This window comes from Beta vulgaris, chromosome 8 (genome assembly GCF_026745355.1).
Source record: "Beta vulgaris subsp. vulgaris cultivar EL10 chromosome 8, EL10.2, whole genome shotgun sequence".
Classification (NCBI taxonomy): domain Eukaryota; kingdom Viridiplantae; phylum Streptophyta; class Magnoliopsida; order Caryophyllales; family Amaranthaceae; genus Beta; species Beta vulgaris.
In genome coordinates this window covers 10,937,692-10,950,415 of record NC_079209.1, presented here as the reverse complement: position 1 = coordinate 10,950,415, position 12,724 = coordinate 10,937,692, and positions in this window count along the sequence as shown.

Here is a 12,724-nt window from a genome sequence, read left to right as displayed (position 1 = left end):
CGACGTGGGAGAAGTAGAGTAGGGGGACACAATAGGAGATGGCAAGGGAGGGGGAGTGTGCGAGATGGGCGAGGCACGAGGTGGGGTGCTCGACCCAGCAGGCGACGCATAAGACGTGGTCGAGAGGTCATCGGGCGCTGGAGATGTTGTTGCCGAGCCAGCAGGCTCGGGAGAGCTGGCGAGCGGGACAACCTGCGCGGGAGAAGACATTGGCCAGCCGAGGGACGCAGCAGGCAAGGCTCGCAGCGAGGGCTGTAGCGTGGGTTCGGTCGGGGAGGCTGACGCAAGCTGTAAATGGGCAGGTGGCTCAGCTGACGCTGAAGACACGACAGGGAGAGACGGACTAGCAACATTGGTAGGACTCCAAGAGCAATCTAAGACCAGGGGAGAGGTGTAAGACATGGAAGTCTGAGTACCCACTAGGTGACGATACGGAAACTTATGTTCATGAAAAAGAACATGACGACTAGTGTAGACTTTCTTGGTAGTAGGATCAAAACATCGATACCCTTTATATTCCAATGCATATCCAATAAAAACACAGGTTTTAGAGTTAGGTTGCAGTTTGTGATTTTTAGAGTTCAGAAACAAAGGAAAGCATTCACATCCAAATGTTTTCAAAAATTGATAGGAAGGAGTACGATGAAATAATTTTTCAAAAGGTGAAACACCCCTAAAACCGAGCTGGGTAATCTATTGATAGTGTAAGTGGCAGTATATGATGCATCAACCCAAAATTCCGCAGGAAAGTCAGAATGAATAATCATAGTACGAGCCATTTCAATGATATGACGATGTTTGCGTTCTGCAACACCGTTTTGAGCTGGAGTGTGGGGACAAGATTTTTGAAAAATAATACCAGTGTCAGAAAAATGTTGAAGAAGAGGAGAATTGTCGAATTCCCTTCCTCCATCACTTTGAAATATTTTAATTTTGCAATTAAAAATATTTTCAACCATCTTTTGAAACATAAGGAATTTTGAATAAGCTTCTGATTTTCGACGTAAAGGATAAATCCAGGAATAGCGTGAAAAATCATCAACAAACACAACATAATATCGAAATAATTGATTTGACAAAATAGGAGATTGCCAAAGATCACTATGAATTTTATATAATGGATATGTAGAAAGATGTTCAACAGAATCAAAGGGTAAACGATGTATTTTTCCTAACTTACATCCTACACAATCATCATGAAATTTAGAGGTACATGTGATGTATTTATTAGAACATAAAATTCCTAAAATGCTAGAAGAGGTATGACCCAAACGAGCATGCCACACGTCACCAGACTCCTTAATGGCTAGGAAAGCAAAAACTGAAGGCTCAGGAGGGACAATGCTGGGGTGTAGAGGGTAGACACCTTGTTTACTGGTTCCCTTAAGCAGAACTTCCCTCGTGATCTGGTCCTTAACATAAACAGAATTTTTATCAAAACTCACAATACAATCATTTTCATGACACAACTTGTTAACTGATCATAAATTATGTTTTAAATTAGGGACATGACAGACAGATGATAAACGGAGGGGACGACTTGCTGTTTTTAAAGTTAAATGTCCAGTACTTTTAATTGGGAGTTAGGTACCATTACCAACTACAACAGAATTAGACCCAGTATAAGGAGTTTTAATAGAGAACGTACCATCATGAGGAGTCATGTGAGATGCAGCGCCCGAATCCGGGTACCAGACTGAGTCATTAGCTTCACCACCAACAGATAGTGCAGCTAAGGCTCGAGTGACACTTTCTGAGGAGGAGGGAACAAAGCTATGATTAAAACGCTGGGGATGTGGGATCGAGGACGCTCAAATGGTATAATAATCGTCTGGGAAGCAGTCTTTTTAAGACGAGTTAACCGACCCTTTAATTCCATTAATCTGGCCATACTAGCATGCATAAATCTAGATTGTAATCTAGTCCAAATATCCACAGAAGTATGTGAATCATGAACATCCACAAATACATCCCTAAAGAGTGTGGCAAAAATCCAAGATTTTATTTGTTGATCCAAACGCAAATATTCATAGAACTGACTATTAGGAATGAAAACACCGTATTCATCAAGAACAGTTGCAGAGGGAATAATAGCAGAACCATCAACCATACCAAGCAGATTATGGAAAGTAATAAACAAGTAATTTGGCTTTTCCACAATAAATAATCTTCGGGAGAAGAAAGAGTAATAGTTACCAAATTACTGAGATTAGGGGAGGAGATTTGCGGGAGGGCAAATACCGATGAAGTGGACGGCATGGAGTTGGCCGGAAAAGGTCCAGGTTGGATTGGCTGTTGAACAACGCCGGTGGTGGATGGAAACCCCGGCGGAAAACGCGGCGAGGCGCGAGACGGGCTGGCCGGAGGTGCCCAGACGTGTGGCTGGGAGACTGAGAATCCGGCAGAAAAGGCGGACGGCGCAGCAGTCCACGTCGCAGGAAGGGACGGCTGGACGCGCGACGGGGTGGCCGGAGAAGAGCCGCTGTGATGCAGGCCGGAGGAAAACTCGACGGCACGGACTGAGGGACAGCAGCAGACCACGAGGCGTGCAATAAAGACGCCGGAGAAGTCGCATAGATGTCGGCAGATGGTGGAAGGACACTCGTCGGCAAAGATGGGCCGGTGGTCGGCGGTGCGAAATCTGTACTGGCGGCGGAAGAAAGGATCGAAGGATCCATAGCAGAGAAGAGAAAGAAAACCGTTTGAAAAAAAAATGTGAGGTTTTTTTATTTTGTTTGTTTTGTTTTTCTTTTCTTAGTAAATCTCTGGCTGTGATACCATGTACAAGTGTGGGAAATAATTGTGTTAACCTCTTGTAGGTTAACCTGGCATTTAATATATATAGTGCTTATAATACAGACCTATGATTAGTAAAGTACCATTCTACCCTTTACAATATAATATTATCCCTTTACATATAATATTATCTAATAGTAGTATTATCTCCTACAGCTACTGATGCCTCAGCTATGCGGCGTTAATTAGGATCATCTTCAGCATCTGGTGGCTTAACATTGACGTCAGAAGGGCTGGTTGAATCAGGTCCAGGAAAGAATCGGAGGCTTACTTTGTCAGAAACGAGGGACATCCAATCCAGTGACGATAACATTGAGACTGATAGATAAAACTTCCTTCTAATAGAAGAAGTTTTGTGGGTTTTCTCCCTTTTTGCAATCTTTTGCAGCATAAAGAGGAGCTTACCTGTAAATTCATTTCCCAATTGCTGAAGATGTACAGTCTCCCCTTCATGTTTAAGTTGATTATATAACTATTTACTATATATTCACTGAAAAAAATGGATGTATTACATTTACAGCCGAGAGTTTTGACAGCGCCTCTCTTAATTTACTTCCCTCATGTGCTGTATAAATCTGAAATTATTGTCACATTTTGGTGAAATTAATGTGAACAATTTGATCAGTTTCTCTGTTATGAAAAACCTTACATTTTTCATTTTAGATTTTCTTGTAGTTTTGTTTTCGCATTATTCAGAATGCAGCTTTTTTTCAGTTTTGGTTATATATTTTGCTTGAATAAAGCTTAGATAAAGGGTGAAACTTTTGGTGGATTTATGCTAGATTTCATCATTAGTAAGTATTAGAATGTTGAATGCATATGCAAGTTTGAAACTTGTGTATTATGTCACATACTTGAGCTGGATTCCAGAAATGTATGTGTTAGATGTGGCAAATTTAGGGTTTGTTCCTTTTAATTTATTTTAACTTATATAAGATCTTACAAGATCAGATCAGATCGGATAATATAAGATAAGATGTTCTATTAACTTATCTTCATTCATCTCATAAAAAAATGAAGTTAACGTCATGTTTTGGAAAGTTAAAGGTACACAATTAGGCTCTATTCACTTTCTATTCATGAAATTATGCTCCATTCACTTCAACTAAAAAAAATATTTTCTACATGCTAATTTAATTTGTAGACAATGTAAGGAAAAAAAAAAAGAAAAAGATAGAATAGCAAAAATTAGATACGATTAGTTTTTAATCTGCAAAATCAATTGGAAAAATATGGTTCAATAATAATATTGCATCGTACGAAAAAAAAATGAAACTTACTACAATTAAACAAAAAAATAGCTATAACATTTGTCTAATTACTAATAATGCAAGCAACATAAACTAAAAAACACTAACGGTTTGTTGTGTTCAAGTTATTTTGTCTTATCTGATCTCATAAGATCTTATATAAGTTAAAATAAGTTGAACAGAACAGACCCTAACTATCGACTAATAATCATTTAATTCTACGAGAAGGCTTGATCAAATCTTTGATGCAAGGGCGAAGAGTGGTGGAGTAAGAATTGAAACGCAACCTTTGGCTAGAACTATCTTCATACTTGCAAATTTCTTTTAGCTTACCATAATTCTCACCTTCAAACAATATTGTGACACATTGCCATCAATATCAGCAAATATCAAATTATTCCCCAAAATAATGAAGCTATTTGTCCACGATTAAATTTCCTTGATGCCCAAAACATCTACAATATCTATGTTAATCAACCAACGCCATGAATTCACCCTCTCGTTCTCCATGTTATTGCATTCAAGTACCCCAATCTTGATCATCTTACCAAAGAACTTAACTAGACAAATAGACTCGAACACACAATCTCTCATCTTACGCTCCCATCCAAATATCCGAAAAGTACACGTATTCATATCAAAATTATCTTGATCATCACTATCTTGCGGTATTCTTAGAATTCTTGAAGTCCCACGCACAACATTGTAATGATATAGATAAGGCAAAGAATCTCGCGTAAAACAACTTCCATAATTTGATAAAATATACAAACCATCTATACCAAAAACTTGTTCATCAAAATTCAAACTTCGACTTGTTATGACATTTTCATGTTTGAGTACCCAATTACTACCAGCCTCCAAGATAAAAATGTCATAGCAACTGTTCCAATCTTCTATATCATCAGCCCTGTTTCTGAGATTTTGGAGGCCCAAGGGCGAGCCTACATAGTAGGGCCCTGATTAAGTCCAAGTTTTTTGAATGTTTAATTTTTCGTTCTAGACCAAAAAATAAACAATTTTTTGGTCCGAAATGTTTTGGGGCCCTGGGCAACTGCCCCTCTCGCCCATATCCAAATACGGCCCTGTATATCATGTATGGTAAACATCAAAGAGTATAGTCTAATGGAAACTTAATATTTTCTTTACTACATGCATTACCACATACCAACGTAATATTTAAACTTCCATCAATTTGATATCTCCTTGCTAATTCCTTGTTAGGCAACTTAATAGTCGACCAAGTTCTTGTTGCAGGGTTGCACAGAAATAATTCGGTTGGTTTTTTTTGGAGTTTATAGTTCTACCTAAGATTAACCCATTCTTTGATGCCAAAATTCGACCTTTTTTCACTAAGAATTTAAGGGTTTTTTTGGTATGCCATTGTAAGATTGTGATTTGGATAAGAAAGAAAATTGTAGTTTTCTAACCTTGTTATTTAGGCCTGAATCTTTTTCTATAATCAAGCACTCATCGGTTTTCGAGCACGAGTTTTGACATTGTTTCTTCGTAAAGTAGGGTTCACATAGAATATCTTTGCAGATTTTTGTCATGGTTGATAATCTATGTAAAGTTTTTACAGGTAACCATGACGTAATTTCGAATAATTCTCCATTAAAAGACATGGTTATGTTGATGATTCGTACGAGTGAAAGAGTATTATGGCGAGAAGAAGCTAAAAACTGAGAACAAGTGAGAGGAAAAATGGTGAGTATTATTATTGAACCTAAATATTTGACGTATGTAAGTATAAGGTTCTGACTTCTGATCATAAACTATATATAATTTATGAAGAATCCGATCGAAGAAACTTAACTAGACAAATAGACTCGAACACACAATCTCTTATCTTACGCTCCCATCCAAATATCCGAAAAGTACACGTATTCATATCAAAATTATCTTGATCATCACTATCTTGCGGTACTCTTAGAATTCTTGAAGTCCCACATACAACATTGTAATGATATAGATAAGGCAAAGGATCTCGCGTAAAACAACTTCCATAATTTGATAAAATATAGAAACCATCTATACAAAAACTTGTTCATCAAAATTCAAACTTCGACTTGTTATGACATTTTCATGTTTGAGTACCCAATTACTACCAGCCTCCAAGATAAAAATGTCATACCAAGTGTTCCAATCTTCTATATCATCAGCCCCGTTTCTGAGATTTTGGAGGCCCAAGGGCGAGCCTACATAGTAGGGCCCTGATTAAGTCCATGTTTTTTGAATGTTTAATTTTTCGCGTCTAGACCAAAAATAAACAATTTTTTGGTCCGAAATGTTTGGGGCCCTGGGCAACTGCCCCTCTCGCCCATATCCAAATATGGCCCTGTATATCATGTATGGTAAACATCAAAAGAGTATAGTCTAATGGAAACTTAATATTTTCTTTACTACATGCATTACCACATACCAACGTAATATTGAAACTTCCATCAATTTGATATCTCCTTGCTAATTCTTTGTTAGGCAACTTAATAGTCGACCAAGTTCTTGTTGCAGGGTTGCACCGAAATAATTCGGTTGCTTTTTTTGGAGTTAATAGTTCTACCTAAGATTAACCCATCCTTTGATGCCAAAATTCGACCTTTTTTCACTAAGAACTTAAGGGATTTTTTGGGATGCCATTGTAAGATTGTCGTTTGGATAAGAAAGAAAATTGTAGTTTTCTAACCTTGGTATTTAGGCCTGAATCTTCTTCTATAATCAAGCACTCATCGGTTTTCGAGCACGAATTTTGACATTGTTTCTCCGTAAAGTAGGGTTCAGATAGAATATATTTGCAGATTTTTGTCATGGTTGATAATCTATGTAAAGTTTTTACAGGTAACCATGACATAATTTCGAATAATTCTCCATTAAAAGTCATGGTTATGTTGATGATTCGTACCAGTGAAAGAATATTATGGCTAGAAGAAGCTAAAAACTGAGAACAAGTGAGAGGAGGAAAGGTGAGTATTATTATTGAACCTAAATATTTGACGTATGTAAGTATAAGGTTCTGACTTCTGATCATAAACTATATATAATTTATGAAGAATCCGATCGAAGAAACTTAACTAGACAAATAGACTCGAACACACAATCTCTCATCTTACGCTCCCATCCAAATATCCGAAAAGTACACGTATTCATATCAAAATTATCTTGATCATCACTATCTTGCGGTACTCTTAGAATTCTTGAAGTCCCACGTACAACATTGTAATGATATAGATAAGGCAAAGAATCTCGCGTAAAACAACTTCCATAATTTGATAAATTATACAAACCATCTATACCAAAAACTTGTTCATCAAAATTCAAACTTCGACTTGTTATGACATTTTCATGTTTGAGTACCCAATTACTACCAGCCTCCAAGATAAAAATGTCATAACAACTGTTCCAATCTTCTATATCATCAGCCCCGTTTCTGAGACTTTGGAGGCCCAAGGGCGAGCCTACATAGTAGGGCCCTGATTAAGTCCAAGTTTTTTGAATGTTTAATTTTTCGGTCTAGACCAAAAAATAAACAATTTTTTGGTCCGAAATGTTTTGGGCCCTGGGCAACTGCCCCTCTCGCCCATATCCAAATACGGCCTTGTATATCATGTATGGTAAACATCAAAAAGTATAGTCTAATGGAAACTTAATATTTTCTTTATACATGCATTACCACATACCAACGTAATATTTAAACTTCCATCAATTTGATATCTCCTTGCTAATTCCTTGTTAGGCAACTTAATAGTCGACCAAGTTCTTGTTGCAGGGTTGCACCGAAATAATTCGGTTGGTTTTTTTGGAGTTTATAGTTCTACCTAAGATTAACCCATTCTTTGATGCCAAAATTCGACTTTTTTTCACTAAGAACTTAAGGGATTTTTTGGATGCCATTGTAAGATTGTGGTTTGGATAAGAAAGAAAATTGTAGTTTTCTAACCTTGGTATTTAGGCCTGAATCTTCTTCTATAATCAAGCACTCATCGGTTTTCGAGCACGAATTTTGACATTGATTCTCCGTAAAGTAGGGTTCAGATAGAATATATTTGCAGATTTTATTCATGGTTGATAATCTATGTAAAGTTTTTACAGGTAATCATGACATAATTTCGAATAATTCTCCCTTAAAAGACATGGTTATGTTGATGATTCGTACGAGTGAAAGAGTATTATGGCGAGAAGAAGCTAAAAACTGAGAACAAGTGAGAGCAGGAAAGGTGAGTATTATTATTGAAGCTAAATATTTGACGTATGTAAGTATAAGGTTCTAACTTCTGATCATAAACTATATATAATTTATGAAGAATCCGATCGAATAAACTTAACTAGACAAATAGACTCGAACACACAATCTCTCATCTTACGCTGCCATCCAAATATCCGAAAAGTACACGTATTCATATCAAAATTATCTTGATCATCACTATCTTGCGGTATTTTTAGAATTCTTGAAGTCCCACGTACAACATTGTAGTGATATAGATAAGGCAAAGGATCTCGCGTAAAACAACTTCTATAATTTGATAAAATATACAAACCATCTATACCAAAAACTTGTTCATCAAAATTCAAACTTCGACTTGTTATGACATTTTCATGTTTGAGTACCCAATTAGATAAAAATGTCATACCAACTGTTCCAATCTTCTATATCATCAGCCCCGTTTCTGAGACTTTGGAGGCCCAAGGGCGAGCCTACATAGTAGGGCCCTGATTAAGTCCAAGTTTTTGAATGTTTAATTTTTCGGTCTAGACCAAAAATAAACAATTTTTTGGTCCGAAATGTTTTGGGGCCCTGGGCAACTGCCCCTCTCGCCCATATCCAAATACGGCCCTGTATATCATGTATGGTAAACATCAAAAGAGTATAGTCTAATGGAAACTTAATATTTTCTTTACTACATGCATTACCACATACCAACGTAATATTTAAACTTCCATCAATTTGATATCTCCTTGCTAATTGCTTGTTAAGCAACTTAATAGTCGACCACGTTCTTGTTGCAGGGTTGCACAGAAATAATTCGGTTGGTTTTTTTGGAGTTTATAGTTCTACCTAAGATTAACCCATTCTTTGATGCCAAAATTCGACCTTTTTTCACTAAGAACTTAAGGGATTTTTTGGGATGCCATTGTAAGATTGTGGTTTGGATAAGAAAGAAAATTGTAGTTCTCTAACCTTGGTATTTAGGCCTGAATCTTCTTCTATAATCAAGCACTCATCGATTTTCGAGCACGAATTTTGACATTGTTTCTCCGTAAAGTAGGGTTCAGATAGAATATATTTGCAGATTTTTGTCATGGTTGATAATCTATGTAAAGTTTTTACAGGTAACCATGACATAATTTCGAATAATTCTCCATTAAAAGACATGGTTATGTTGATGATTCGTACGAGTGAAAGAGTATTATGGCGAGAAGAAGCTAAAAACTGAGAAGAAGTGAGAGAAGGAAAGGTGAATATTATTATTGAACCTAAATAATTGACGTATGTAAGTATAACGTTCTGACTTCTGATCATAAACTATATATAATTTGTGAAAAATCCGATCGAAGAAACTTAACTAGACAAATAGACTCGAACACACAATCTCTCATCTTACGATCCCATCCAAATATCCGAAAAGTACACGTATTCATATCACAATTATCTTGATCATCACTATCTTGCGGTACTCTTAGAATTCTTGAAGTCCCACGTACAACATTGTAATGATATAGATAAGGCAAAGGATCTCGCGTAAAACAACTTCCATAATTTGATAAATTATACAAGTGAAAGTATTGGGTCAGACCGTCTGACCAATACTTACTGTCAGACGGGCTGAGCCCAATACTCAAATGGCCTTAGTAAGAAAACGCAGACAATTGCCGCCCTTCTTTCCCTTTACCCCTCCCCCTTCCCACTCAACCACCACTAACTCCGTCGCATCCCACAAAACCATTTACGCACCCATATTGAGGACTGAGATTTGCACTGATATGATAACAAGTGGAGACAATAATGGTTTATAAAATTTTAATAGACAACTATTGATAAGTCTTAAAGAGAGAGAAGAAGAGTATACAACTCCAATGGCGGATGAGTCGAATTTGACATCGGAGAGACGGCGAAACTCCACCGCTTTACGGATGACGGGTTTATTATCGGCGAGGCCTAGCTTCTTTGCTATTTCTGTGATGTCCATTGATGAGATTGAGATACTAAAGAGGGTTGATTTTCGAAGTCAGAGGAGAGAGAAAAGGGAGGAAAGAATGAGGATTGAGGTTGAAGAAGGTTCATTATGGCCCCAAATATGTATGTTTTCCTTTAGTACTAAGATCACAATATTCGACAAAAAGGATAAAAAGCAAGTAATAAAAAGAATCGTTCAAAAGTTTGTGGTGAAATTTGGTTGAAGAGTTCATGGAACAGAAAGATATTGGTGAGGTTGAGGAGAGTGAAGGTAAGTTGGTTTTTGTATTGTTTCAGTTAGCTTTTGTATTCTTTCAGTTCGTTTTTTATTTCTTTCAGTTGGTCTTTTATTTTTTCAGTTAGTTCTTTATTTCTTTCAGTTAGTTCTTTATTTCTTTCAGTTGGTGTTTTATATGTTTCAGTTGGTGTTTAAAAATATTTGAAACCAACTGAAAACAAAGAAGACTAACTGAAAAAAAATGAAGACTACCTGAAAAAAAATGGAGACTACCTGAAAAAAAATGGAGACAACCTGAAAAGTGAGAGAAAGCAGAGGTTAGTGTTTTGTTTTCTTTTCAGTTGGTCTTTATTTTCTTTCAGTTGGACTTTCTTTTCTTTCAGTTAGACTTTCTTTTCTTTCAGTTAGACCTTTCTTTTCTTTCAGTTGGACTTTCTTTTCTTTCAGTTAGACTTTCTTTTCTTTCAGTTAGACCTTTCTTTTCTTTCAGTTGGACTTTCTTTTCTTTCAGTTGGACTTTATTTTCTTTCAGTTGGACCAACTGAAAGAAATAATGGACTAACTGAAACAAAATGAAGACTACCTGAAGAAAAATGTAGACTACCTGAAAAAGAATAAAGACCAACTGAAACCCAAGTAAGTCTAACTGAAGCACAAAAACCCATTGAAAAACAAAGAAGACTAACTGAAAACAAAATGAAGACTACCTGAAAAAAATTGGAACCACCTGAAAAAAAATGAAGACTACCTGAAAAAAAATTGGAACCACCTGAAAGTCGTCCGACCAAGATTATGGTCGGACGAGTCCGACACAATACGTTCTCATTATACAAACCATCTATCCCAAAAACTTGTTCATCAAAATTCAAACTTCGACTTGTTATGACATTTTCATGTTTGAGTACCCAATTACTACCAGCCTCCAAGATAAAAATGTCATACCAACTGTTCCAATCTTCTATATCATCAACCCCGTTTCTGAGATTTTGGAGGCCCAAGGGCGAGTCTATATAGTAGGGCCCTGATTAAGTCCAAGTTTTTTGAATGTTAAATTTTTCGGTCTAGACAAAAAAAAAAACAATTTTTTGGTCCGAATGTTTTGGGGCCCTGGCCAACTGCCCCTCTCGCCCATATCCAAATACGACCCTGTATATCATGTATGGTAAACATCAAAAGAGTATAGTCTAATGGAAACTTAATATTTTCTTTACTACATGCATTACCACATACCAACGTAATATTTAAACTTCCATCAATTTGATATCTCCTTGCTAATTCCTTGTTAGGCAACTAAATAGTCGACCAAGTTCTTGTTACAAGGTTGCACAGAAATAATTTGGTTGGTTTTTTTGGAGTTTATAATTCTACCTAAGATTAACCCATTCTTTGATGCCAAAATTCGACCTTTTTTCACTAAGAACTAAAGGGATTTTTTGGGATGCCATTGTAAGATTGTGGTTTGGATAAGAAAGAAAATTGTAGTTTTCTAAAATGTGTATTTAGGCCTGAATCTTCTTCTATAGTCAAGCACTCATCGGTTTTCGAGCACGAATTTTGACACTGATTCTCCGTAAAGTAGGGTTCAGATAGAATATATTTGCAGATTTTTGTCATGGTTGATAATCTATGTAAAATTTTTACAGGTAACCATGACATAATTTCGAATAATTCCCCATTAAAAGACATGGTTATGTTGATGATTCGTACGAGTGAAGGAGTATTATGGCGAGAAGAAGTTAAAAACTGAGAACAAGTGAGAGGAGGAAAGGTGAGTATTATTTTTAAACCTAAATATTTGACGTAGGTAAGTATAAGGTTCTGACTTCTAATCATAAACTATATATAATTTATGAAAAATCCGATCGAAGAAACTTAACTAGACAAATAGACTCGAACACACAATCTCTCATCTTACGCTCCCATCCAAATATCCGAAAAGTACACGTATTCATATCAAAATTATCTTGATCATCACTATCTTGCGGTACTCTTAGAATTCTTGAAGTCCCACGTACAACATTGTAATGATATAGATAAGGCAAAGGATCTCGCGTAAAACAACTTCCATAATTTGATAAAATATACAAATCATCTATACCAAAAACTTGTTCATCAAAATTCAAACTTCGACTTGTTATGACATTTTCATGTTTGAGTACCCAACTACTACCAGCCTCCAAGATAAAAATGTCATACCAACTGTTCCAATCTTTATATCATCAGCCCCGTTTCTGAGACTTTGGAGGCCCAAGGGAGAGCCTACATAGTAGG